Source organism: Mixophyes fleayi, chromosome 6 (assembly GCF_038048845.1).
Source record: "Mixophyes fleayi isolate aMixFle1 chromosome 6, aMixFle1.hap1, whole genome shotgun sequence".
NCBI lineage: Eukaryota > Metazoa > Chordata > Amphibia > Anura > Limnodynastidae > Mixophyes > Mixophyes fleayi.
Genome location: NC_134407.1, coordinates 68,912,116 through 68,936,059, shown reverse-complemented (window position 1 = coordinate 68,936,059; position 23,944 = coordinate 68,912,116). Strand labels below are relative to the sequence as shown.

Genomic DNA, 23,944 nt, shown 5'->3' with positions numbered 1-23,944 from the left:
AGATCTGTTAGAATGTGTCAGTCAGTTATGAATACACCTGTGCTTAAGCAAGGAGATATGGAAAACATGCACTGTTAGGGGTCCTGAGGACTGGAGTTGAAAAATCCAGCTGGTGTTACCTGTGGAAGTATATTTTAGCTAAATCGCAACTTTAGTCATGTGTCGAAGACATTCCTGAAACCGGTTTAAAATATTTCTAAATAAAGTGATTTAAAAACAGTGAAGAGAAACGAAAATTATTTTAGTGTGATGTATATACCGCCAGGCACCATCATAACTAACATTTCATCATGTTATCAACTTTTCATACAAATAGAAAAGCAAAGGTGGCAGCATGGCTCATTGGTGTAAGGGATTGAATTTTTGCTTGTGTTTTTTTGAAGGTATGTCTTTGAATCCCACTGATGCCAAAATAAGCAGTTTGGATCTTGTCTCTAAATTTTTGTGGTATTCAGTTGAAATGAACAAATAGCAAATCAATTAAAATGAAAATATTTGTAATCAACTTTATCGGTTAAGCACTTTATTCAACCTTTTTCTGATTTGTGGTTATCGCATTTAATTTAGCATTTTACGGATTTTTCTCCTGACATTTTTTTTTGAAATGCAGCTTTCAAATGCAGAATTTGTAGGCTTTGTTGATCTGATTGACATTTTTCAGATCTTAGAGCTCACGAAAGCATGCTCATGAGTGGTAGCATGGCCGAGCGGTCTAAGGCGCTGGATTTAGGCTCCAGTCTCTTCGGAGGCGTGGGTTCAAATCCCACTGCTGCCATTTTTATTAGTTCTTCATGTGGTTCCAACGTATAGATAAAGAAGATACTCAGCTTTCAAATGCAGAATTTATAGGCTTTGTTGTTCTGATTGTCAGATCTTAGAGCTCACGAAAGAGAGATCATGAGTGGTAGCATGGCCGAGCGGTCTAAGGCGCTGGATTAAGGCTCCAGTCTCTTCGGAGGCGTGGGTTCAAATCCCACTGCTGCCATTTTCGTTAGATCCAAGAGAAGGTGCAGAGATCGGTATAGATGTCCTTCAAGCGTGAAGATCAGTGTTTCTCAACTCCAGTCCTCAGGACCCTTAACAGTGCTTGCTTTCCAGGTGACAAGGGAAATAATTATACCACCTGTAGATCTGTTAGAATGTGTCAGTCAGTTATGAATACACCTGTGCTTAAGCAAGGAGATATGGAAAACATGCACTGTTAGGGGTCCTGAGGACTGGAGTTGAAAAATCCAGCTGGTGTTACCTGTGGAAGTATATTTTAGCTAAATCGCAACTTTAGTCATGTGTCGAAGACATTCCTGAAACCGGTTTAAAATATTTCTAAATAAAGTGATTTAAAAACAGTGAAGAGAAACGAAAATTATTTTAGTGTGATGTATATACCGCCAGGCACCATCATAACTAACATTTCATCATGTTATCAACTTTTCATACAAATAGAAAAGCAAAGGTGGCAGCATGGCTCATTGGTGTAAGGGATTGAATTTTTGCTTGTGTTTTTTTGAAGGTATGTCTTTGAATCCCACTGATGCCAAAATAAGCAGTTTGGATCTTGTCTCTAAATTTTTGTGGTATTCAGTTGAAATGAACAAATAGCAACTCAATTAAAATGTAAATATTTGTAATCAACTTTATCGGTTAAGCACTTTATTCAACCTTTTTCTGATTTGTGGTTATCGCATGTAATTTAGCATTTTACGGATTTTTCTCCTGACATTTTTTTTTGAAATGCAGCTTTCAAATGCAGAATTTGTAGGCTTTGTTGATCTGATTGACATTTTTCAGATCTTAGAGCTCACGAAAGCAAGCTCATGAGTGGTAGCATGGCCGAGCGGTCTAAGGCGCTGGATTTAGGCTCCAGTCTCTTCGGAGGCGTGGGTTCAAATCCCACTGCTGCCATTTTTATTAGTTCTTCATGTGGTTCCAACGTATAGATAAAGAAGATACTCAGCTTTCAAATGCAGAATTTATAGGCTTTGTTGTTCTGATTGTCAGATCTTAGAGCTCACGAAAGAGAGATCATGAGTGGTAGCATGGCCGAGCGGTCTAAGGCGCTGGATTAAGGCTCCAGTCTCTTCGGAGGCGTGGGTTCAAATCCCACTGCTGCCATTTTCATTAGATCCAAGAGAAGGTGCAGAGATCGGTATAGATGTCGTTCAAGCGTGAAGATCAGTGTTTCTCAACTCCAGTCCTCAGGACCCTTAACAGTGCTTGCTTTCCAGGTGACAAGGGAAATAATTATACCACCTGTAGATCTGTTAGAATGTGTCAGTCAGTTATGAATACACCTGTGCTTAAGCAAGGAGATATGGAAAACATGCACTGTTAGGGGTCCTGAGGACTGGAGTTGAGAAATCCAGCTGGTGTTACCTGTGGAAGTATATTTTAGCTAAATCGCAACTTTAGTCATGTGTCGAAGACATTCCTGAAACCGGTTTAAAATATTTCTAAATAAAGTGATTTAAAAACAGTGAAGAGAAACGAAAATTATTTTAGTGTGATGTATATACCGCCAGGCACCATCATAACTAACATTTCATCATGTTATCAACTTTTCATACAAATAGAAAAGCAAAGGTGGCAGCATGGCTCATTGGTGTAAGGGATTGAATTTTTGCTTGTGTTTTTTTGAAGGTATGTCTTTGAATCCCACTGATGCCAAAATAAGCAGTTTGGATCTTGTCTCTAAATTTTTGTGGTATTCAGTTGAAATGAACAAATAGCAACTCAATTAAAATGTAAATATTTGTAATCAACTTTATCGGTTAAGCACTTTATTCAACCTTTTTCTGATTTGTGGTTATCGCATGTAATTTAGCATTTTACGGATTTTTCTCCTGACATTTTTTTTTGAAATGCAGCTTTCAAATGCAGAATTTGTAGGCTTTGTTGATCTGATTGACATTTTTCAGATCTTAGAGCTCACGAAAGCAAGCTCATGAGTGGTAGCATGGCCGAGCGGTCTAAGGCGCTGGATTTAGGCTCCAGTCTCTTCGGAGGCGTGGGTTCAAATCCCACTGCTGCCATTTTTATTAGTTCTTCATGTGGTTCCAACGTATAGATAAAGAAGATACTCAGCTTTCAAATGCAGAATTTATAGGCTTTGTTGTTCTGATTGTCAGATCTTAGAGCTCACGAAAGAGAGATCATGAGTGGTAGCACGGCCGAGCGGTCTAAGGCGCTGGATTAAGGCTCCAGTCTCTTCGGAGGCGTGGGTTCAAATCCCACTGCTGCCATTTTCATTAGATCCAAGAGAAGGTGCAGAGATCGGTATAGATGTCGTTCAAGCGTGAAGATCAGTGTTTCTCAACTCCAGTCCTCAGGACCCTTAACAGTGCTTGCTTTCCAGGTGACAAGGGAAATAATTATACCACCTGTAGATCTGTTAGAATGTGTCAGTCAGTTATGAATACACCTGTGCTTAAGCAAGGAGATATGGAAAACATGCACTGTTAGGGGTCCTGAGGACTGGAGTTGAGAAATCCAGCTGGTGTTACCTGTGGAAGTATATTTTAGCTAAATCGCAACTTTAGTCATGTGTCGAAGACATTCCTGAAACCGGTTTAAAATATTTCTAAATAAAGTGATTTAAAAACAGTGAAGAGAAACGAAAATTATTTTAGTGTGATGTATATACCGCCAGGCACCATCATAACTAACATTTCATCATGTTATCAACTTTTCATACAAATAGAAAAGCAAAGGTGGCAGCATGGCTCATTGGTGTAAGGGATTGAATTTTTGCTTGTGTTTTTTTGAAGGTATGTCTTTGAATCCCACTGATGCCAAAATAAGCAGTTTGGATCTTGTCTCTAAATTTTTGTGGTATTCAGTTGAAATGAACAAATAGCAAATCAATTAAAATGAAAATATTTGTAATCAACTTTATCGGTTAAGCACTTTATTCAACCTTTTTCTGATTTGTGGTTATCGCATTTAATTTAGCATTTTACGGATTTTTCTCCTGACATTTTTTTTTGAAATGCAGCTTTCAAATGCAGAATTTGTAGGCTTTGTTGATCTGATTGACATTTTTCAGATCTTAGAGCTCACGAAAGCAAGCTCATGAGTGGTAGCATGGCCGAGCGGTCTAAGGCGCTGGATTTAGGCTCCAGTCTCTTCGGAGGCGTGGGTTCAAATCCCACTGCTGCCATTTTTATTAGTTCTTCATGTGGTTCCAACGTATAGATAAAGAAGATACTCAGCTTTCAAATGCAGAATTTATAGGCTTTGTTGTTCTGATTGTCAGATCTTAGAGCTCACGAAAGAGAGATCATGAGTGGTAGCACGGCCGAGCGGTCTAAGGCGCTGGATTAAGGCTCCAGTCTCTTCGGAGGCGTGGGTTCAAATCCCACTGCTGCCATTTTCATTAGATCCAAGAGAAGGTGCAGAGATCGGTATAGATGTCGTTCAAGCGTGAAGATCAGTGTTTCTCAACTCCAGTCCTCAGGACCCTTAACAGTGCTTGCTTTCCAGGTGACAAGGGAAATAATTATACCACCTGTAGATCTGTTAGAATGTGTCAGTCAGTTATGAATACACCTGTGCTTAAGCAAGGAGATATGGAAAACATGCACTGTTAGGGGTCCTGAGGACTGGAGTTGAGAAATCCAGCTGGTGTTACCTGTGGAAGTATATTTTAGCTAAATCGCAACTTTAGTCATGTGTCGAAGACATTCCTGAAACCGGTTTAAAATATTTCTAAATAAAGTGATTTAAAAACAGTGAAGAGAAACGAAAATTATTTTAGTGTGATGTATATACCGCCAGGCACCATCATAACTAACATTTCATCATGTTATCAACTTTTCATACAAATAGAAAAGCAAAGGTGGCAGCATGGCTCATTGGTGTAAGGGATTGAATTTTTGCTTGTGTTTTTTTGAAGGTATGTCTTTGAATCCCACTGATGCCAAAATAAGCAGTTTGGATCTTGTCTCTAAATTTTTGTGGTATTCAGTTGAAATGAACAAATAGCAAATCAATTAAAATGAAAATATTTGTAATCAACTTTATCGGTTAAGCACTTTATTCAACCTTTTTCTGATTTGTGGTTATCGCATTTAATTTAGCATTTTACGGCTTTTTCTCCTGACATTTTTTTTTGAAATGCAGCTTTCAAATGCAGAATTTGTAGGCTTTGTTGATCTGATTGACATTTTTCAGATCTTAGAGCTCACGAAAGCATGCTCATGAGTGGTAGCATGGCCGAGCGGTCTAAGGCGCTGGATTTAGGCTCCAGTCTCTTCGGAGGCGTGGGTTCAAATCCCACTGCTGCCATTTTTATTAGTTCTTCATGTGGTTCCAACGTATAGATAAAGAAGATACTCAGCTTTCAAATGCAGAATTTATAGGCTTTGTTGTTCTGATTGTCAGATCTTAGAGCTCACGAAAGAGAGATCATGAGTGGTAGCACGGCCGAGCGGTCTAAGGCGCTGGATTAAGGCTCCAGTCTCTTCGGAGGCGTGGGTTCAAATCCCACTGCTGCCATTTTCATTAGATCCAAGAGAAGGTGCAGAGATCGGTATAGATGTCGTTCAAGCGTGAAGATCAGTGTTTCTCAACTCCAGTCCTCAGGACCCTTAACAGTGCTTGCTTTCCAGGTGACAAGGGAAATAATTATACCACCTGTAGATCTGTTAGAATGTGTCAGTCAGTTATGAATACACCTGTGCTTAAGCAAGGAGATATGGAAAACATGCACTGTTAGGGGTCCTGAGGACTGGAGTTGAGAAATCCAGCTGGTGTTACCTGTGGAAGTATATTTTAGCTAAATCGCAACTTTAGTCATGTGTCGAAGACATTCCTGAAACCGGTTTAAAATATTTCTAAATAAAGTGATTTAAAAACAGTGAAGAGAAACGAAAATTATTTTAGTGTGATGTATATACCGCCAGGCACCATCATAACTAACATTTCATCATGTTATCAACTTTTCATACAAATAGAAAAGCAAAGGTGGCAGCATGGCTCATTGGTGTAAGGGATTGAATTTTTGCTTGTGTTTTTTTGAAGGTATGTCTTTGAATCCCACTGATGCCAAAATAAGCAGTTTGGATCTTGTCTCTAAATTTTTGTGGTATTCAGTTGAAATGAACAAATAGCAACTCAATTAAAATGTAAATATTTGTAATCAACTTTATCGGTTAAGCACTTTATTCAACCTTTTTCTGATTTGTGGTTATCGCATGTAATTTAGCATTTTACGGATTTTTCTCCTGACATTTTTTTTTGAAATGCAGCTTTCAAATGCAGAATTTGTAGGCTTTGTTGATCTGATTGACATTTTTCAGATCTTAGAGCTCACGAAAGCAAGCTCATGAGTGGTAGCATGGCCGAGCGGTCTAAGGCGCTGGATTTAGGCTCCAGTCTCTTTGGAGGCGTGGGTTCAAATCCCACTGCTGCCATTTTTATTAGTTCTTCATGTGGTTCCAACGTATAGATAAAGAAGATACTCAGCTTTCAAATGCAGAATTTATAGGCTTTGTTGTTCTGATTGTCAGATCTTAGAGCTCACGAAAGAGAGATCATGAGTGGTAGCACGGCCGAGCGGTCTAAGGCGCTGGATTAAGGCTCCAGTCTCTTCGGAGGCGTGGGTTCAAATCCCACTGCTGCCATTTTCATTAGATCCAAGAGAAGGTGCAGAGATCGGTATAGATGTCGTTCAAGCGTGAAGATCAGTGTTTCTCAACTCCAGTCCTCAGGACCCTTAACAGTGCTTGCTTTCCAGGTGACAAGGGAAATAATTATACCACCTGTAGATCTGTTAGAATGTGTCAGTCAGTTATGAATACACCTGTGCTTAAGCAAGGAGATATGGAAAACATGCACTGTTAGGGGTCCTGAGGACTGGAGTTGAGAAATCCAGCTGGTGTTACCTGTGGAAGTATATTTTAGCTAAATCGCAACTTTAGTCATGTGTCGAAGACATTCCTGAAACCGGTTTAAAATATTTCTAAATAAAGTGATTTAAAAACAGTGAAGAGAAACGAAAATTATTTTAGTGTGATGTATATACCGCCAGGCACCATCATAACTAACATTTCATCATGTTATCAACTTTTCATACAAATAGAAAAGCAAAGGTGGCAGCATGGCTCATTGGTGTAAGGGATTGAATTTTTGCTTGTGTTTTTTTGAAGGTATGTCTTTGAATCCCACTGATGCCAAAATAAGCAGTTTGGATCTTGTCTCTAAATTTTTGTGGTATTCAGTTGAAATGAACAAATAGCAAATCAATTAAAATGAAAATATTTGTAATCAACTTTATCGGTTAAGCACTTTATTCAACCTTTTTCTGATTTGTGGTTATCGCATTTAATTTAGCATTTTACGGATTTTTCTCCTGACATTTTTTTTTGAAATGCAGCTTTCAAATGCAGAATTTGTAGGCTTTGTTGATCTGATTGACATTTTTCAGATCTTAGAGCTCACGAAAGCAAGCTCATGAGTGGTAGCATGGCCGAGCGGTCTAAGGCGCTGGATTTAGGCTCCAGTCTCTTCGGAGGCGTGGGTTCAAATCCCACTGCTGCCATTTTTATTAGTTCTTCATGTGGTTCCAACGTATAGATAAAGAAGATACTCAGCTTTCAAATGCAGAATTTATAGGCTTTGTTGTTCTGATTGTCAGATCTTAGAGCTCACGAAAGAGAGATCATGAGTGGTAGCACGGCCGAGCGGTCTAAGGCGCTGGATTAAGGCTCCAGTCTCTTCGGAGGCGTGGGTTCAAATCCCACTGCTGCCATTTTCATTAGATCCAAGAGAAGGTGCAGAGATCGGTATAGATGTCGTTCAAGCGTGAAGATCAGTGTTTCTCAACTCCAGTCCTCAGGACCCTTAACAGTGCTTGCTTTCCAGGTGACAAGGGAAATAATTATACCACCTGTAGATCTGTTAGAATGTGTCAGTCAGTTATGAATACACCTGTGCTTAAGCAAGGAGATATGGAAAACATGCACTGTTAGGGGTCCTGAGGACTGGAGTTGAGAAATCCAGCTGGTGTTACCTGTGGAAGTATATTTTAGCTAAATCGCAACTTTAGTCATGTGTCGAAGACATTCCTGAAACCGGTTTAAAATATTTCTAAATAAAGTGATTTAAAAACAGTGAAGAGAAACGAAAATTATTTTAGTGTGATGTATATACCGCCAGGCACCATCATAACTAACATTTCATCATGTTATCAACTTTTCATACAAATAGAAAAGCAAAGGTGGCAGCATGGCTCATTGGTGTAAGGGATTGAATTTTTGCTTGTGTTTTTTTGAAGGTATGTCTTTGAATCCCACTGATGCCAAAATAAGCAGTTTGGATCTTGTCTCTAAATTTTTGTGGTATTCAGTTGAAATGAACAAATAGCAAATCAATTAAAATGAAAATATTTGTAATCAACTTTATCGGTTAAGCACTTTATTCAACCTTTTTCTGATTTGTGGTTATCGCATTTAATTTAGCATTTTACGGATTTTTCTCCTGACATTTTTTTTTGAAATGCAGCTTTCAAATGCAGAATTTGTAGGCTTTGTTGATCTGATTGACATTTTTCAGATCTTAGAGCTCACGAAAGCAAGCTCATGAGTGGTAGCATGGCCGAGCGGTCTAAGGCGCTGGATTTAGGCTCCAGTCTCTTCGGAGGCGTGGGTTCAAATCCCACTGCTGCCATTTTTATTAGTTCTTCATGTGGTTCCAACGTATAGATAAAGAAGATACTCAGCTTTCAAATGCAGAATTTATAGGCTTTGTTGTTCTGATTGTCAGATCTTAGAGCTCACGAAAGAGAGATCATGAGTGGTAGCACGGCCGAGCGGTCTAAGGCGCTGGATTAAGGCTCCAGTCTCTTCGGAGGCGTGGGTTCAAATCCCACTGCTGCCATTTTCATTAGATCCAAGAGAAGGTGCAGAGATCGGTATAGATGTCGTTCAAGCGTGAAGATCAGTGTTTCTCAACTCCAGTCCTCAGGACCCTTAACAGTGCTTGCTTTCCAGGTGACAAGGGAAATAATTATACCACCTGTAGATCTGTTAGAATGTGTCAGTCAGTTATGAATACACCTGTGCTTAAGCAAGGAGATATGGAAAACATGCACTGTTAGGGGTCCTGAGGACTGGAGTTGAGAAATCCAGCTGGTGTTACCTGTGGAAGTATATTTTAGCTAAATCGCAACTTTAGTCATGTGTCGAAGACATTCCTGAAACCGGTTTAAAATATTTCTAAATAAAGTGATTTAAAAACAGTGAAGAGAAACGAAAATTATTTTAGTGTGATGTATATACCGCCAGGCACCATCATAACTAACATTTCATCATGTTATCAACTTTTCATACAAATAGAAAAGCAAAGGTGGCAGCATGGCTCATTGGTGTAAGGGATTGAATTTTTGCTTGTGTTTTTTTGAAGGTATGTCTTTGAATCCCACTGATGCCAAAATAAGCAGTTTGGATCTTGTCTCTAAATTTTTGTGGTATTCAGTTGAAATGAACAAATAGCAAATCAATTAAAATGAAAATATTTGTAATCAACTTTATCGGTTAAGCACTTTATTCAACCTTTTTCTGATTTGTGGTTATCGCATGTAATTTAGCATTTTACGGCTTTTTCTCCTGACATTTTTTTTTGAAATGCAGCTTTCAAATGCAGAATTTGTAGGCTTTGTTGATCTGATTGACATTTTTCAGATCTTAGAGCTCACGAAAGCAAGCTCATGAGTGGTAGCATGGCCGAGCGGTCTAAGGCGCTGGATTTAGGCTCCAGTCTCTTCGGAGGCGTGGGTTCAAATCCCACTGCTGCCATTTTTATTAGTTCTTCATGTGGTTCCAACGTATAGATAAAGAAGATACTCAGCTTTCAAATGCAGAATTTATAGGCTTTGTTGTTCTGATTGTCAGATCTTAGAGCTCACGAAAGAGAGATCATGAGTGGTAGCATGGCCGAGCGGTCTAAGGCGCTGGATTAAGGCTCCAGTCTCTTCGGAGGCGTGGGTTCAAATCCCACTGCTGCCATTTTCATTAGATCCAAGAGAAGGTGCAGAGATCGGTATAGATGTCGTTCAAGCGTGAAGATCAGTGTTTCTCAACTCCAGTCCTCAGGACCCTTAACAGTGCTTGCTTTCCAGGTGACAAGGGAAATAATTATACCACCTGTAGATCTGTTAGAATGTGTCAGTCAGTTATGAATACACCTGTGCTTAAGCAAGGAGATATGGAAAACATGCACTGTTAGGGGTCCTGAGGACTGGAGTTGAGAAATCCAGCTGGTGTTACCTGTGGAAGTATATTTTAGCTAAATCGCAACTTTAGTCATGTGTCGAAGACATTCCTGAAACCGGTTTAAAATATTTCTAAATAAAGTGATTTAAAAACAGTGAAGAGAAACGAAAATTATTTTAGTGTGATGTATATACCGCCAGGCACCATCATAACTAACATTTCATCATGTTATCAACTTTTCATACAAATAGAAAAGCAAAGGTGGCAGCATGGCTCATTGGTGTAAGGGATTGAATTTTTGCTTGTGTTTTTTTGAAGGTATGTCTTTGAATCCCACTGATGCCAAAATAAGCAGTTTGGATCTTGTCTCTAAATTTTTGTGGTATTCAGTTGAAATGAACAAATAGCAAATCAATTAAAATGAAAATATTTGTAATCAACTTTATCGGTTAAGCACTTTATTCAACCTTTTTCTGATTTGTGGTTATCGCATTTAATTTAGCATTTTACGGATTTTTCTCCTGACATTTTTTTTTGAAATGCAGCTTTCAAATGCAGAATTTGTAGGCTTTGTTGATCTGATTGACATTTTTCAGATCTTAGAGCTCACGAAAGCAAGCTCATGAGTGGTAGCATGGCCGAGCGGTCTAAGGCGCTGGATTTAGGCTCCAGTCTCTTCGGAGGCGTGGGTTCAAATCCCACTGCTGCCATTTTTATTAGTTCTTCATGTGGTTCCAACGTATAGATAAAGAAGATACTCAGCTTTCAAATGCAGAATTTATAGGCTTTGTTGTTCTGATTGTCAGATCTTAGAGCTCACGAAAGAGAGATCATGAGTGGTAGCACGGCCGAGCGGTCTAAGGCGCTGGATTAAGGCTCCAGTCTCTTCGGAGGCGTGGGTTCAAATCCCACTGCTGCCATTTTCATTAGATCCAAGAGAAGGTGCAGAGATCGGTATAGATGTCGTTCAAGCGTGAAGATCAGTGTTTCTCAACTCCAGTCCTCAGGACCCTTAACAGTGCTTGCTTTCCAGGTGACAAGGGAAATAATTATACCACCTGTAGATCTGTTAGAATGTGTCAGTCAGTTATGAATACACCTGTGCTTAAGCAAGGAGATATGGAAAACATGCACTGTTAGGGGTCCTGAGGACTGGAGTTGAGAAATCCAGCTGGTGTTACCTGTGGAAGTATATTTTAGCTAAATCGCAACTTTAGTCATGTGTCGAAGACATTCCTGAAACCGGTTTAAAATATTTCTAAATAAAGTGATTTAAAAACAGTGAAGAGAAACGAAAATTATTTTAGTGTGATGTATATACCGCCAGGCACCATCATAACTAACATTTCATCATGTTATCAACTTTTCATACAAATAGAAAAGCAAAGGTGGCAGCATGGCTCATTGGTGTAAGGGATTGAATTTTTGCTTGTGTTTTTTTGAAGGTATGTCTTTGAATCCCACTGATGCCAAAATAAGCAGTTTGGATCTTGTCTCTAAATTTTTGTGGTATTCAGTTGAAATGAACAAATAGCAAATCAATTAAAATGAAAATATTTGTAATCAACTTTATCGGTTAAGCACTTTATTCAACCTTTTTCTGATTTGTGGTTATCGCATTTAATTTAGCATTTTACGGATTTTTCTCCTGACATTTTTTTTTGAAATGCAGCTTTCAAATGCAGAATTTGTAGGCTTTGTTGATCTGATTGACATTTTTCAGATCTTAGAGCTCACGAAAGCAAGCTCATGAGTGGTAGCATGGCCGAGCGGTCTAAGGCGCTGGATTTAGGCTCCAGTCTCTTCGGAGGCGTGGGTTCAAATCCCACTGCTGCCATTTTTATTAGTTCTTCATGTGGTTCCAACGTATAGATAAAGAAGATACTCAGCTTTCAAATGCAGAATTTATAGGCTTTGTTGTTCTGATTGTCAGATCTTAGAGCTCACGAAAGAGAGATCATGAGTGGTAGCACGGCCGAGCGGTCTAAGGCGCTGGATTAAGGCTCCAGTCTCTTCGGAGGCGTGGGTTCAAATCCCACTGCTGCCATTTTCATTAGATCCAAGAGAAGGTGCAGAGATCGGTATAGATGTCATTCAAGCGTGAAGATCAGTGTTTCTCAACTCCAGTCCTCAGGACCCTTAACAGTGCTTGCTTTCCAGGTGACAAGGGAAATAATTATACCACCTGTAGATCTGTTAGAATGTGTCAGTCAGTTATGAATACACCTGTGCTTAAGCAAGGAGATATGGAAAACATGCACTGTTAGGGGTCCTGAGGACTGGAGTTGAGAAATCCAGCTGGTGTTACCTGTGGAAGTATATTTTAGCTAAATCGCAACTTTAGTCATGTGTCGAAGACATTCCTGAAACCGGTTTAAAATATTTCTAAATAAAGTGATTTAAAAACAGTGAAGAGAAACGAAAATTATTTTAGTGTGATGTATATACCGCCAGGCACCATCATAACTAACATTTCATCATGTTATCAACTTTTCATACAAATAGAAAAGCAAAGGTGGCAGCATGGCTCATTGGTGTAAGGGATTGAATTTTTGCTTGTGTTTTTTTGAAGGTATGTCTTTGAATCCCACTGATGCCAAAATAAGCAGTTTGGATCTTGTCTCTAAATTTTTGTGGTATTCAGTTGAAATGAACAAATAGCAAATCAATTAAAATGAAAATATTTGTAATCAACTTTATCGGTTAAGCACTTTATTCAACCTTTTTCTGATTTGTGGTTATCGCATTTAATTTAGCATTTTACGGATTTTTCTCCTGACATTTTTTTTTGAAATGCAGCTTTCAAATGCAGAATTTGTAGGCTTTGTTGATCTGATTGACATTTTTCAGATCTTAGAGCTCACGAAAGCAAGCTCATGAGTGGTAGCATGGCCGAGCGGTCTAAGGCGCTGGATTTAGGCTCCAGTCTCTTCGGAGGCGTGGGTTCAAATCCCACTGCTGCCATTTTTATTAGTTCTTCATGTGGTTCCAACGTATAGATAAAGAAGATACTCAGCTTTCAAATGCAGAATTTATAGGCTTTGTTGTTCTGATTGTCAGATCTTAGAGCTCACGAAAGAGAGATCATGAGTGGTAGCACGGCCGAGCGGTCTAAGGCGCTGGATTAAGGCTCCAGTCTCTTCGGAGGCGTGGGTTCAAATCCCACTGCTGCCATTTTCATTAGATCCAAGAGAAGGTGCAGAGATCGGTATAGATGTCATTCAAGCGTGAAGATCAGTGTTTCTCAACTCCAGTCCTCAGGACCCTTAACAGTGCTTGCTTTCCAGGTGACAAGGGAAATAATTATACCACCTGTAGATCTGTTAGAATGTGTCAGTCAGTTATGAATACACCTGTGCTTAAGCAAGGAGATATGGAAAACATGCACTGTTAGGGGTCCTGAGGACTGGAGTTGAGAAATCCAGCTGGTGTTACCTGTGGAAGTATATTTTAGCTAAATCGCAACTTTAGTCATGTGTCGAAGACATTCCTGAAACCGGTTTAAAATATTTCTAAATAAAGTGATTTAAAAACAGTGAAGAGAAACGAAAATTATTTTAGTGTGATGTATATACCGCCAGGCACCATCATAACTAACATTTCATCATGTTATCAACTTTTCATACAAATAGAAAAGCAAAGGTGGCAGCATGGCTCATTGGTGTAAGGGATTGAATTTTTGCTTGTGTTTTTTTGAAGGTATGTCTTTGAATCCCACTGATGCCAAAATAAGCAGTTTGGATCTTGTCTCTAAATTTTTGTGGTATTCAGTTGAAATGAACAAATAGCAAATCAATTAAAATGAAAATATTTGTAATCAACTTTATCGGTTAAGCACTTTATTCAACCTTTTTCTGATTTGTGGTTATCGCATTTAATTTAGCATTTTACGGATTTTTCTCCTGACATTTTTTTTTGAAATGCAGCTTTCAAATGCAGAATTTGTAGGCTTTGTTGATCTGATTGACATTTTTCAGATCTTAGAGCTCACGAAAGCAAGCTCATGAGTGGTAGCATGGCCGAGCGGTCTAAGGCGCTGGATTTAGGCTCCAGTCTCTTCGGAGGCGTGGGTTCAAATCCCACTGCTGCCATTTTTATTAGTTCTTCATGTGGTTCCAACGTATAGATAAAGAAGATACTCAGCTTTCAAATGCAGAATTTATAGGCTTTGTTGTTCTGATTGTCAGATCTTAGAGCTCACGAAAGAGAGATCATGAGTGGTAGCACGGCCGAGCGGTCTAAGGCGCTGGATTAAGGCTCCAGTCTCTTCGGAGGCGTGGGTTCAAATCCCACTGCTGCCATTTTCATTAGATCCAAGAGAAGGTGCAGAGATCGGTATAGATGTCATTCAAGCGTGAAGATCAGTGTTTCTCAACTCCAGTCCTCAGGACCCTTAACAGTGCTTGCTTTCCAGGTGACAAGGGAAATAATTATACCACCTGTAGATCTGTTAGAATGTGTCAGTCAGTTATGAATACACCTGTGCTTAAGCAAGGAGATATGGAAAACATGCACTGTTAGGGGTCCTGAGGACTGGAGTTGAGAAATCCAGCTGGTGTTACCTGTGGAAGTATATTTTAGCTAAATCGCAACTTTAGTCATGTGTCGAAGACATTCCTGAAACCGGTTTAAAATATTTCTAAATAAAGTGATTTAAAAACAGTGAAGAGAAACGAAAATTATTTTAGTGTGATGTATATACCGCCAGGCACCATCATAACTAACATTTCATCATGTTATCAACTTTTCATACAAATAGAAAAGCAAAGGTGGCAGCATGGCTCATTGGTGTAAGGGATTGAATTTTTGCTTGTGTTTTTTTGAAGGTATGTCTTTGAATCCCACTGATGCCAAAATAAGCAGTTTGGATCTTGTCTCTAAATTTTTGTGGTATTCAGTTGAAATGAACAAATAGCAAATCAATTAAAATGAAAATATTTGTAATCAACTTTATCGGTTAAGCACTTTATTCAACCTTTTTCTGATTTGTGGTTATCGCATTTAATTTAGCATTTTACGGCTTTTTCTCCTGACATTTTTTTTTGAAATGCAGCTTTCAAATGCAGAATTTGTAGGCTTTGTTGATCTGATTGACATTTTTCAGATCTTAGAGCTCACGAAAGCAAGCTCATGAGTGGTAGCATGGCCGAGCGGTCTAAGGCGCTGGATTTAGGCTCCAGTCTCTTCGGAGGCGTGGGTTCAAATCCCACTGCTGCCATTTTTATTAGTTCTTCATGTGGTTCCAACGTATAGATAAAGAAGATACTCAGCTTTCAAATGCAGAATTTATAGGCTTTGTTGTTCTGATTGTCAGATCTTAGAGCTCACGAAAGAGAGATCATGAGTGGTAGCACGGCCGAGCGGTCTAAGGCGCTGGATTAAGGCTCCAGTCTCTTCGGAGGCGTGGGTTCAAATCCCACTGCTGCCATTTTCATTAGATCCAAGAGAAGGTGCAGAGATCGGTATAGATGTCGTTCAAGCGTGAAGATCAGTGTTTCTCAACTCCAGTCCTCAGGACCCTTAACAGTGCTTGCTTTCCAGGTGACAAGGGAAATAATTATACCACCTGTAGATCTGTTAGAATGTGTCAGTCAGTTATGAATACACCTGTGCTTAAGCAAGGAGATATGGAAAACATGCACTGTTAGGGGTCCTGAGGACTGGAGTTGAGAAATCCAGCTGGTGTTACCTGTGGAAGTATATTTTAGCTAAATCGCAACTTTAGTCGTGTGTCGAAGACATTCCTGAAACCGGTTTAAAATATTTCTAAATAAAGTGATTTAAAAACAGTGAAGAGAAACGAAAATTATTTTAGTGTGATGTATATACCGCCAGGCACCATCATAACTAACATTTCATCATGTTATCAACTTTTCATACAAATAGAAAAGCAAAGGTGGCAGCATGGCTCATTGGTGTAAGGGATTGAATTTTTGCTTGTGTTTTTTTGAAGGTATGTCTTTGAATCCCACTGATGCCAAAATAAGCAGTTTGGATCTTGTCTCTAAATTTTTGTGGTATTCAGTTGAAATGAACAAATAGCAAATCAATTAAAATGAAAATATTTGTAATCAACTTTATCGGTTAAGCACTTTATTCAACCTTTTTCTGATTTGTGGTTATCGCATTTAATTTAGCATTTTACGGCTTTTTCTCCTGACATTTTTTTTTGAAATGCAGCTTTCAAATGCAGAATTTGTAGGCTTTGTTGATCTGATTGACATTTTTCAGATCTTAGAGCTCACGAAAGCAAGCTCATGAGTGGTAGCATGGCCGAGCGGTCTAAGGCGCTGGATTTAGGCTCCAGTCTCTTCGGAGGCGTGGGTTCAAATCCCACTGCTGCCATTTTTATTAGTTCTTCATGTGGTTCCAACATATAGATAAAGAAGATACTCAGCTTTCAAATGCAGAATTTATAGGCTTTGTTGTTCTGATTGTCAGATCTTAGAGCTCACGAAAGAGAGATCATGAGTGGTAGCACGGCCGAGCGGTCTAAGGCGCTGGATTAAGGCTCCAGTCTCTTCGGAGGCGTGGGTTCAAATCCCACTGCTGCCATTTTCATTAGATCCAAGAGAAGGTGCAGAGATCGGTATAGATGTCGTTCAAGCGTGAAGATCAGTGTTTCTCAACTCCAGTCCTCAGGACCCTTAACAGTGCTTGCTTTCCAGGTGACAAGGGAAATAATTATACCACCTGTAGATCTGTTAGAATGTGTCAGTCAGTTATGAATACACCTGTGCTTAAGCAAGGAGATATGGAAAACATGCACTGTTAGGGGTCCTGAGGACTGGAGTTGAGAAATCCAGCTGGTGTTACCTGTGGAAGTATATTTTAGCTAAATCGCAACTTTAGTCGTGTGTCGAAGACATTCCTGAAACCGGTTTAAAATATTTCTAAATAAAGTGATTTAAAAACAGTGAAGAGAAACGAAAATTATTTTAGTGTGATGTATATACCGCCAGGCACCATCATAACTAACATTTCATCATGTTATCAACTTTTCATACAAATAGAAAAGCAAAGGTGGCAGCATGGCTCATTGGTGTAAGGGATTGAATTTTTGCTTGTGTTTTTTTGAAGGTATGTCTTTGAATCCCACTGATGCCAAAATAAGCAGTTTGGATCTTGTCTCTAAATTTTTGTGGTATTCAGTTGAAATGAACAAATAGCAAATCAATTAAAATGAAAATATTTGTAATCAACTTTATCGGTTAAGCACTTTATTCAACCTTTTTCTGATTTGTGGTTATCGCATTTAATTTAGCATTTTACGGATTTTTCTCCTGACATTTTTTTTTGAAATGCAGCTTTCAAATGCAGAATTTGTAGGCTTTGTTGATCTGATTGACATTTTTCAGATCTTAGAGCTCACGAAAGCAAGCTCATGAGTGGTAGCATGGCCGAGCGGTCTAAGGCGCTGGATTTAGGCTCCAGTCTCTTCGGAGGCGTGGGTTCAAATCCCACTGCTGCCATTTTTATTAGTTCTTCATGTGGTTCCAACGTATAGATAAAGAAGATACTCAGCTTTCAAATGCAGAATTTATAGGCTTTGTTGTTCTGATTGTCAGATCTTAGAGCTCACGAAAGAGAGATCATGAGTGGTAGCACAGCCGAGCGGTCTAAGGCGCTGGATTAAGGCTCCAGTCTCTTCGGAGGCGTGGGTTCAAATCCCACTGCTGCCATTTTCATTAGATCCAAGAGAAGGTGCAGAGATCGGTATAGATGTCGTTCAAGCGTGAAGATCAGTGTTTCTCAACTCCAGTCCTCAGGACCCTTAACAGTGCTTGCTTTCCAGGTGACAAGGGAAATAATTATACCACCTGTAGATCTGTTAGAATGTGTCAGTCAGTTATGAATACACCTGTGCTTAAGCAAGGAGATATGGAAAACATGCACTGTTAGGGGTCCTGAGGACTGGAGTTGAGAAATCCAGCTGGTGTTACCTGTGGAAGTATATTTTAGCTAAATCGCAACTTTAGTCATGTGTCGAAGACATTCCTGAAACCGGTTTAAAATATTTCTAAATAAAGTGATTTAAAAACAGTGAAGAGAAACGAAAATTATTTTAGTGTGATGTATATACCGCCAGGCACCATCATAACTAACATTTCATCATGTTATCAACTTTTCATACAAATAGAAAAGCAAAGGTGGCAGCATGGCTCATTGGTGTAAGGGATTGAATTTTTGCTTGTGTTTTTTTGAAGGTATGTCTTTGAATCCCACTGATGCCAAAATAAGCAGTTTGGATCTTGTCTCTAAATTTTTGTGGTATTCAGTTGAAATGAACAAATAGCAAATCAATTAAAATGAAAATATTTGTAATCAACTTTATCGGTTAAGCACTTTATTCAACCTTTTTCTGATTTGTGGTTATCGCATTTAATTTAGCATTTTACGGATTTTTCTCCTGACATTTTTTTTTGAAATGCAGCTTTCAAATGCAGAATTTGTAGGCTTTGTTGATCTGATTGACATTTTTCAGATCTTAGAGCTCACGAAAGCAAGCTCATGAGTGGTAGCATGGCCGAGCGGTCTAAGGCGCTGGATTTAGGCTCCAGTCTCTTCGGAGGCGTGGGTTCAAATCCCACTGCTGCCATTTTTATTAGTTCTTCATGTGGTTCCAACGTATAGATAAAGAAGATACTCAGCTTTCAAATGCAGAATTTATAGGCTTTGTTGTTCTGATTGTCAGATCTTAGAGCTCACGAAAGAGAGATCATGAGTGGTAGCATGGCCGAGCGGTCTAAGGCGCTGGATTAAGGCTCCAGTCTCTTCGGAGGCGTGGGTTCAAATCCCACTGCTGCCATTTTCGTTAGATCCAAGAGAAGGTGCAGAGATCGGTATAGATGTCGTTCAAGCGTGAAGATCAGTGTTTCTCAACTCCAGTCCTCAGGACCCTTAACAGTGCTTGCTTTCCAGGTGACAAGGGAAATAATTATACCACCTGTAGATCTGTTAGAATGTGTCAGTCAGTTATGAATACACCTGTGCTTAAGCAAGGAGATATGGAAAACATGCACTGTTAGGGGTCCTGAGGACTGGAGTTGAGAAATCCAGCTGGTGTTACCTGTGGAAGTATATTTTAGCTAAATCGCAACTTTAGTCGTGTGTCGAAGACATTCCTGAAACCGGTTTAAAATATTTCTAAATAAAGTGATTTAAAAACAGTGAAGAGAAACGAAAATTATTTTAGTGTGATGTATATACCGCCAGGCACCATCATAACTAACATTTCATCATGTTATCAACTTTTCATACAAATAGAAAAGCAAAGGTGGCAGCATGGCTCATTGGTGTAAGGGATTGAATTTTTGCTTGTGTTTTTTTGAAGGTATGTCTTTGAATCCCACTGATGCCAAAATAAGCAGTTTGGATCTTGTCTCTAAATTTTTGTGGTATTCAGTTGAAATGAACAAATAGCAAATCAATTAAAATGAAAATATTTGTAATCAACTTTATCGGTTAAGCACTTTATTCAACCTTTTTCTGATTTGTGGTTATCGCATTTAATTTAGCATTTTACGGATTTTTCTCCTGACATTTTTTTTTGAAATGCAGCTTTCAAATGCAGAATTTGTAGGCTTTGTTGATCTGATTGACATTTTTCAGATCTTAGAGCTCACGAAAGCAAGCTCATGAGTGGTAGCATGGCCGAGCGGTCTAAGGCGCTGGATTTAGGCTCCAGTCTCTTCGGAGGCGTGGGTTCAAATCCCACTGCTGCCATTTTTATTAGTTCTTCATGTGGTTCCAACGTATAGATAAAGAAGATACTCAGCTTTCAAATGCAGAATTTATAGGCTTTGTTGTTCTGATTGTCAGATCTTAGAGCTCACGAAAGAGAGATCATGAGTGGTAGCATGGCCGAGCGGTCTAAGGCGCTGGATTAAGGCTCCAGTCTCTTCGGAGGCGTGGGTTCAAATCCCACTGCTGCCATTTTCGTTAGATCCAAGAGAAGGTGCAGAGATCGGTATAGATGTCGTTCAAGCGTGAAGATCAGTGTTTCTCAACTCCAGTCCTCAGGACCCTTAACAGTGCTTGCTTTCCAGGTGACAAGGGAAATAATTATACCACCTGTAGATCTGTTAGAATGTGTCAGTCAGTTATGAATATACCTGTGCTTAAGCAAGGAGATATGGAAAACATGCACTGTTAGGGGTCCTGAGGACTGGAGTTGAGAAATCCAGCTGGTGTTACCTGTGGAAGTATATTTTAGCTAAATCGCAACTTTAGTCGTGTGTCGAAGACATTCCTGAAACCGGTTTAAAATATTTCTAAATAAAGTGATTTAAAAACAGTGAAGAGAAACGAAAATTATTTTAGTGTGATGTATATACCGCCAGGCACCATCATAACTAACATTTCATCATGTTATCAACTTTTCATACAAATAGAAAAGCAAAGGTGGCAGCATGGCTCATTGGTGTAAGGGATTGAATTTTTGCTTGTGTTTTTTTGAAGGTATGTCTTTGAATCCCACTGATGCCAAAATAAGCAGTTTGGATCTTGTCTCTAAATTTTTGTGGTATTCAGTTGAAATGAACAAATAGCAAATCAATTAAAATGAAAATATTTGTAATCAACTTTATCGGTTAAGCACTTTATTCAACCTTTTTCTGATTTGTGGTTATCGCATTTAATTTAGCATTTTACGGATTTTTCTCCTGACATTTTTTTTTGAAATGCAGCTTTCAAATGCAGAATTTGTAGGCTTTGTTGATCTGATTGACATTTTTCAGATCTTAGAGCTCACGAAAGCAAGCTCATGAGTGGTAGCATGGCCGAGCGGTCTAAGGCGCTGGATTTAGGCTCCAGTCTCTTCGGAGGCGTGGGTTCAAATCCCACTGCTGCCATTTTTATTAGTTCTTCATGTGGTTCCAACGTATAGATAAAGAAGATACTCAGCTTTCAAATGCAGAATTTATAGGCTTTGTTGTTCTGATTGTCAGATCTTAGAGCTCACGAAAGAGAGATCATGAGTGGTAGCACGGCCGAGCGGTCTAAGGCGCTGGATTAAGGCTCCAGTCTCTTCGGAGGCGTGGGTTCAAATCCCACTGCTGCCATTTTCATTAGATCCAAGAGAAGGTGCAGAGATCGGTATAGATGTCGTTCAAGCGTGAAGATCAGTGTTTCTCAACTCCAGTCCTCAGGACCCTTAACAGTGCTTGCTTTCCAGGTGACAAGGGAAATAATTATACCACCTGTAGATCTGTTAGAATGTGTCAGTCAGTTATGAATACACCTGTGCTTAAGCAAGGAGATATGGAAAACATGCACTGTTAGGGGTCCTGAGGACTGGAGTTGAGAAATCCAGCTGGTGTTACCTGTGGAAGTATATTTTAGCTAAATCGCAACTTTAGTCATGTGTCGAAGACATTCCTGAAACCGGTTTAAAATATTTCTAAATAAAGTGATTTAAAAACAGTGAAGAGAAACGAAAATTATTTTAGTGTGATGTATATACCGCCAGGCACCATCATAACTAACATTTCATCATGTTATCAACTTTTCATACAAATAGAAAAGCAAAGGTGGCAGCATGGCTCATTGGTGTAAGGGATTGAATTTTTGCTTGTGTTTTTTTGAAGGTATGTCTTTGAATCCCACTGATGCCAAAATAAGCAGTTTGGATCTTGTCTCTAAATTTTTGTGGTATTCAGTTGAAATGAACAAATAGCAAATCAATTAAAATGAAAATATTTGTAATCAACTTTATCGGTTAAGCACTTTATTCAACCTTTTTCTGATTTGTGGTTATCGCATTTAATTTAGCATTTTACGGATTTTTCTCCTGACATTTTTTTTTGAAATGCAGCTTTCAAATGCAGAATTTGTAGGCTTTGTTGATCTGATTGACATTTTTCAGATCTTAGAGCTCACGAAAGCAAGCTCATGAGTGGTAGCATGGCCGAGCGGTCTAAGGCGCTGGATTTAGGCTCCAGTCTCTTCGGAGGCGTGGGTTCAAATCCCACTGCTGCCATTTTTATTAGTTCTTCATGTGGTTCCAACGTATAGATAAAGAAGATACTCAGCTTTCAAATGCAGAATTTATAGGCTTTGTTGTTCTGATTGTCAGATCTTAGAGCTCACGAAAGAGAGATCATGAGTGGTAGCACGGCCGAGCGGTCTAAGGCGCTGGATTAAGGCTCCAGTCTCTTCGGAGGCGTGGGTTCAAATCCCACTGCTGCCATTTTCATTAGATCCAAGAGAAGGTGCAGAGATCGGTATAGATGTCGTTCAAGCGTGAAGATCAGTGTTTCTCAACTCCAGTCCTCAGGACCCTTAACAGTGCTTGCTTTCCAGGTGACAAGGGAAATAATTATACCACCTGTAGATCTGTTAGAATGTGTCAGTCAGTTATGAATACACCTGTGCTTAAGCAAGGAGATATGGAAAACATGCACTGTTAGGGGTCCTGAGGACTGGAGTTGAGAAATCCAGCTGGTGTTACCTGTGGAAGTATATTTTAGCTAAATCGCAACTTTAGTCATGTGTCGAAGACATTCCTGAAACCGGTTTAAAATATTTCTAAATAAAGTGATTTAAAAACAGTGAAGAGAAACGAAAATTATTTTAGTGTGATGTATATACCGCCAGGCACCATCATAACTAACATTTCATCATGTTATCAACTTTTCATACAAATAGAAAAGCAAAGGTGGCAGCATGGCTCATTGGTGTAAGGGATTGAATTTTTGCTTGTGTTTTTTTGAAGGTATGTCTTTGAATCCCACTGATGCCAAAATAAGCAGTTTGGATCTTGTCTCTAAATTTTTGTGGTATTCAGTTGAAATGAACAAATAGCAAATCAATTAAAATGAAAATATTTGTAATCAACTTTATCGGTTAAGCACTTTATTCAACCTTTTTCTGATTTGTGGTTATCGCATTTAATTTAGCATTTTACGGATTTTTCTCCTGACATTTTTTTTTGAAATGCAGCTTTCAAATGCAGAATTTGTAGGCTTTGTTGATCTGATTGACATTTTTCAGATCTTAGAGCTCACGAAAGCAAGCTCATGAGTGGTAGCATGGCCGAGCGGTCTAAGGCGCTGGATTTAGGCTCCAGTCTCTTCGGAGGCGTGGGTTCAAATCCCACTGCTGCCATTTTTATTAGTTCTTCATGTGGTTCCAACGTATAGATAAAGAAGATACTCAGCTTTCAAATGCAGAATTTATAGGCTTTGTTGTTCTGATTGTCAGATCTTAGAGCTCACGAAAGAGAGATCATGAGTGGTAGCATGGCCGAGCGGTCTAAGGCGCTGGATTAAGGCTCCAGTCTCTTCGGAGGCGTGGGTTCAAATCCCACTGCTGCCATTTTCGTTAGATCCAAGAGAAGGTGCAGAGATCGGTATAGATGTCGTTCAAGCGTGAAGATCAGTGTTTCTCAACTCCAGTCCTCAGGACCCTTAACAGTGCTTGCTTTCCAGGTGACAAGGGAAATAATTATACCACCTGTAGATCTGTTAGAATGTGTCAGTCAGTTATGAATATACCTGTGCTTAAGCAAGGAGATATGGAAAACATGCACTGTTAGGGGTCCTGAGGACTGGAGTTGAGAAATCCAGCTGGTGTTACCTGTGGAAGTATATTTTAGCTAAATCGCAACTTTAGTCGTGTGTCGAAGACATTCCTGAAACCGGTTTAAAATATTTCTAAATAAAGTGATTTAAAAACAGTGAAGAGAAACGAAAATTATTTTAGTGTGATGTATATACCGCCAGGCACCATCATAA

General features: G+C 39.2%; 42 non-coding genes across 42 annotated transcripts; all 42 read left to right on the top strand.

Annotated features, from left to right (window-relative positions):
• Positions 1-693: 693 nt before the first annotated feature.
• TRNAL-UAG (transfer RNA leucine (anticodon UAG)) lies at positions 694-775 on the top strand. Its single transcript has one exon. It is a non-coding gene; the product is annotated as a tRNA-Leu (tRNA).
• A 128-nt stretch (positions 776-903) lies between these two features.
• On the top strand, positions 904-985 carry TRNAL-AAG (transfer RNA leucine (anticodon AAG)). The gene has a single exon. It is a non-coding gene; the product is annotated as a tRNA-Leu (tRNA).
• Positions 986-1,820: 835 nt separating this feature from the next.
• Positions 1,821-1,902, top strand: TRNAL-UAG (transfer RNA leucine (anticodon UAG)). Its single transcript has one exon. It is a non-coding gene; the product is annotated as a tRNA-Leu (tRNA).
• A 128-nt stretch (positions 1,903-2,030) lies between these two features.
• Positions 2,031-2,112, top strand: TRNAL-AAG (transfer RNA leucine (anticodon AAG)). Its single transcript has one exon. It is a non-coding gene; the product is annotated as a tRNA-Leu (tRNA).
• Positions 2,113-2,947: 835 nt separating this feature from the next.
• On the top strand, positions 2,948-3,029 carry TRNAL-UAG (transfer RNA leucine (anticodon UAG)). Its single transcript has one exon. It is a non-coding gene; the product is annotated as a tRNA-Leu (tRNA).
• Positions 3,030-3,157: 128 nt separating this feature from the next.
• Positions 3,158-3,239, top strand: TRNAL-AAG (transfer RNA leucine (anticodon AAG)). The gene has a single exon. It is a non-coding gene; the product is annotated as a tRNA-Leu (tRNA).
• Positions 3,240-4,074: 835 nt separating this feature from the next.
• On the top strand, positions 4,075-4,156 carry TRNAL-UAG (transfer RNA leucine (anticodon UAG)). The gene has a single exon. It is a non-coding gene; the product is annotated as a tRNA-Leu (tRNA).
• Positions 4,157-4,284: 128 nt separating this feature from the next.
• TRNAL-AAG (transfer RNA leucine (anticodon AAG)) lies at positions 4,285-4,366 on the top strand. The gene has a single exon. It is a non-coding gene; the product is annotated as a tRNA-Leu (tRNA).
• An 835-nt stretch (positions 4,367-5,201) lies between these two features.
• On the top strand, positions 5,202-5,283 carry TRNAL-UAG (transfer RNA leucine (anticodon UAG)). The gene has a single exon. It is a non-coding gene; the product is annotated as a tRNA-Leu (tRNA).
• Positions 5,284-5,411: 128 nt separating this feature from the next.
• On the top strand, positions 5,412-5,493 carry TRNAL-AAG (transfer RNA leucine (anticodon AAG)). The gene has a single exon. It is a non-coding gene; the product is annotated as a tRNA-Leu (tRNA).
• An 835-nt stretch (positions 5,494-6,328) lies between these two features.
• TRNAL-UAG (transfer RNA leucine (anticodon UAG)) lies at positions 6,329-6,410 on the top strand. Its single transcript has one exon. It is a non-coding gene; the product is annotated as a tRNA-Leu (tRNA).
• A 128-nt stretch (positions 6,411-6,538) lies between these two features.
• Positions 6,539-6,620, top strand: TRNAL-AAG (transfer RNA leucine (anticodon AAG)). The gene has a single exon. It is a non-coding gene; the product is annotated as a tRNA-Leu (tRNA).
• An 835-nt stretch (positions 6,621-7,455) lies between these two features.
• TRNAL-UAG (transfer RNA leucine (anticodon UAG)) lies at positions 7,456-7,537 on the top strand. The gene has a single exon. It is a non-coding gene; the product is annotated as a tRNA-Leu (tRNA).
• A 128-nt stretch (positions 7,538-7,665) lies between these two features.
• On the top strand, positions 7,666-7,747 carry TRNAL-AAG (transfer RNA leucine (anticodon AAG)). The gene has a single exon. It is a non-coding gene; the product is annotated as a tRNA-Leu (tRNA).
• An 835-nt stretch (positions 7,748-8,582) lies between these two features.
• On the top strand, positions 8,583-8,664 carry TRNAL-UAG (transfer RNA leucine (anticodon UAG)). Its single transcript has one exon. It is a non-coding gene; the product is annotated as a tRNA-Leu (tRNA).
• Positions 8,665-8,792: 128 nt separating this feature from the next.
• Positions 8,793-8,874, top strand: TRNAL-AAG (transfer RNA leucine (anticodon AAG)). Its single transcript has one exon. It is a non-coding gene; the product is annotated as a tRNA-Leu (tRNA).
• Positions 8,875-9,709: 835 nt separating this feature from the next.
• On the top strand, positions 9,710-9,791 carry TRNAL-UAG (transfer RNA leucine (anticodon UAG)). Its single transcript has one exon. It is a non-coding gene; the product is annotated as a tRNA-Leu (tRNA).
• A 128-nt stretch (positions 9,792-9,919) lies between these two features.
• TRNAL-AAG (transfer RNA leucine (anticodon AAG)) lies at positions 9,920-10,001 on the top strand. Its single transcript has one exon. It is a non-coding gene; the product is annotated as a tRNA-Leu (tRNA).
• Positions 10,002-10,836: 835 nt separating this feature from the next.
• Positions 10,837-10,918, top strand: TRNAL-UAG (transfer RNA leucine (anticodon UAG)). Its single transcript has one exon. It is a non-coding gene; the product is annotated as a tRNA-Leu (tRNA).
• A 128-nt stretch (positions 10,919-11,046) lies between these two features.
• On the top strand, positions 11,047-11,128 carry TRNAL-AAG (transfer RNA leucine (anticodon AAG)). Its single transcript has one exon. It is a non-coding gene; the product is annotated as a tRNA-Leu (tRNA).
• Positions 11,129-11,963: 835 nt separating this feature from the next.
• TRNAL-UAG (transfer RNA leucine (anticodon UAG)) lies at positions 11,964-12,045 on the top strand. Its single transcript has one exon. It is a non-coding gene; the product is annotated as a tRNA-Leu (tRNA).
• A 128-nt stretch (positions 12,046-12,173) lies between these two features.
• On the top strand, positions 12,174-12,255 carry TRNAL-AAG (transfer RNA leucine (anticodon AAG)). Its single transcript has one exon. It is a non-coding gene; the product is annotated as a tRNA-Leu (tRNA).
• An 835-nt stretch (positions 12,256-13,090) lies between these two features.
• On the top strand, positions 13,091-13,172 carry TRNAL-UAG (transfer RNA leucine (anticodon UAG)). Its single transcript has one exon. It is a non-coding gene; the product is annotated as a tRNA-Leu (tRNA).
• A 128-nt stretch (positions 13,173-13,300) lies between these two features.
• Positions 13,301-13,382, top strand: TRNAL-AAG (transfer RNA leucine (anticodon AAG)). Its single transcript has one exon. It is a non-coding gene; the product is annotated as a tRNA-Leu (tRNA).
• Positions 13,383-14,217: 835 nt separating this feature from the next.
• Positions 14,218-14,299, top strand: TRNAL-UAG (transfer RNA leucine (anticodon UAG)). The gene has a single exon. It is a non-coding gene; the product is annotated as a tRNA-Leu (tRNA).
• A 128-nt stretch (positions 14,300-14,427) lies between these two features.
• On the top strand, positions 14,428-14,509 carry TRNAL-AAG (transfer RNA leucine (anticodon AAG)). The gene has a single exon. It is a non-coding gene; the product is annotated as a tRNA-Leu (tRNA).
• An 835-nt stretch (positions 14,510-15,344) lies between these two features.
• Positions 15,345-15,426, top strand: TRNAL-UAG (transfer RNA leucine (anticodon UAG)). The gene has a single exon. It is a non-coding gene; the product is annotated as a tRNA-Leu (tRNA).
• Positions 15,427-15,554: 128 nt separating this feature from the next.
• On the top strand, positions 15,555-15,636 carry TRNAL-AAG (transfer RNA leucine (anticodon AAG)). The gene has a single exon. It is a non-coding gene; the product is annotated as a tRNA-Leu (tRNA).
• Positions 15,637-16,471: 835 nt separating this feature from the next.
• TRNAL-UAG (transfer RNA leucine (anticodon UAG)) lies at positions 16,472-16,553 on the top strand. Its single transcript has one exon. It is a non-coding gene; the product is annotated as a tRNA-Leu (tRNA).
• Positions 16,554-16,681: 128 nt separating this feature from the next.
• TRNAL-AAG (transfer RNA leucine (anticodon AAG)) lies at positions 16,682-16,763 on the top strand. Its single transcript has one exon. It is a non-coding gene; the product is annotated as a tRNA-Leu (tRNA).
• An 835-nt stretch (positions 16,764-17,598) lies between these two features.
• On the top strand, positions 17,599-17,680 carry TRNAL-UAG (transfer RNA leucine (anticodon UAG)). The gene has a single exon. It is a non-coding gene; the product is annotated as a tRNA-Leu (tRNA).
• Positions 17,681-17,808: 128 nt separating this feature from the next.
• On the top strand, positions 17,809-17,890 carry TRNAL-AAG (transfer RNA leucine (anticodon AAG)). Its single transcript has one exon. It is a non-coding gene; the product is annotated as a tRNA-Leu (tRNA).
• Positions 17,891-18,725: 835 nt separating this feature from the next.
• Positions 18,726-18,807, top strand: TRNAL-UAG (transfer RNA leucine (anticodon UAG)). Its single transcript has one exon. It is a non-coding gene; the product is annotated as a tRNA-Leu (tRNA).
• A 128-nt stretch (positions 18,808-18,935) lies between these two features.
• On the top strand, positions 18,936-19,017 carry TRNAL-AAG (transfer RNA leucine (anticodon AAG)). Its single transcript has one exon. It is a non-coding gene; the product is annotated as a tRNA-Leu (tRNA).
• An 835-nt stretch (positions 19,018-19,852) lies between these two features.
• On the top strand, positions 19,853-19,934 carry TRNAL-UAG (transfer RNA leucine (anticodon UAG)). Its single transcript has one exon. It is a non-coding gene; the product is annotated as a tRNA-Leu (tRNA).
• A 128-nt stretch (positions 19,935-20,062) lies between these two features.
• TRNAL-AAG (transfer RNA leucine (anticodon AAG)) lies at positions 20,063-20,144 on the top strand. Its single transcript has one exon. It is a non-coding gene; the product is annotated as a tRNA-Leu (tRNA).
• An 835-nt stretch (positions 20,145-20,979) lies between these two features.
• Positions 20,980-21,061, top strand: TRNAL-UAG (transfer RNA leucine (anticodon UAG)). The gene has a single exon. It is a non-coding gene; the product is annotated as a tRNA-Leu (tRNA).
• A 128-nt stretch (positions 21,062-21,189) lies between these two features.
• On the top strand, positions 21,190-21,271 carry TRNAL-AAG (transfer RNA leucine (anticodon AAG)). The gene has a single exon. It is a non-coding gene; the product is annotated as a tRNA-Leu (tRNA).
• An 835-nt stretch (positions 21,272-22,106) lies between these two features.
• TRNAL-UAG (transfer RNA leucine (anticodon UAG)) lies at positions 22,107-22,188 on the top strand. The gene has a single exon. It is a non-coding gene; the product is annotated as a tRNA-Leu (tRNA).
• A 128-nt stretch (positions 22,189-22,316) lies between these two features.
• TRNAL-AAG (transfer RNA leucine (anticodon AAG)) lies at positions 22,317-22,398 on the top strand. The gene has a single exon. It is a non-coding gene; the product is annotated as a tRNA-Leu (tRNA).
• Positions 22,399-23,233: 835 nt separating this feature from the next.
• TRNAL-UAG (transfer RNA leucine (anticodon UAG)) lies at positions 23,234-23,315 on the top strand. The gene has a single exon. It is a non-coding gene; the product is annotated as a tRNA-Leu (tRNA).
• Positions 23,316-23,443: 128 nt separating this feature from the next.
• TRNAL-AAG (transfer RNA leucine (anticodon AAG)) lies at positions 23,444-23,525 on the top strand. Its single transcript has one exon. It is a non-coding gene; the product is annotated as a tRNA-Leu (tRNA).
• The last annotated feature ends 419 nt before the right edge of the window (positions 23,526-23,944 follow it).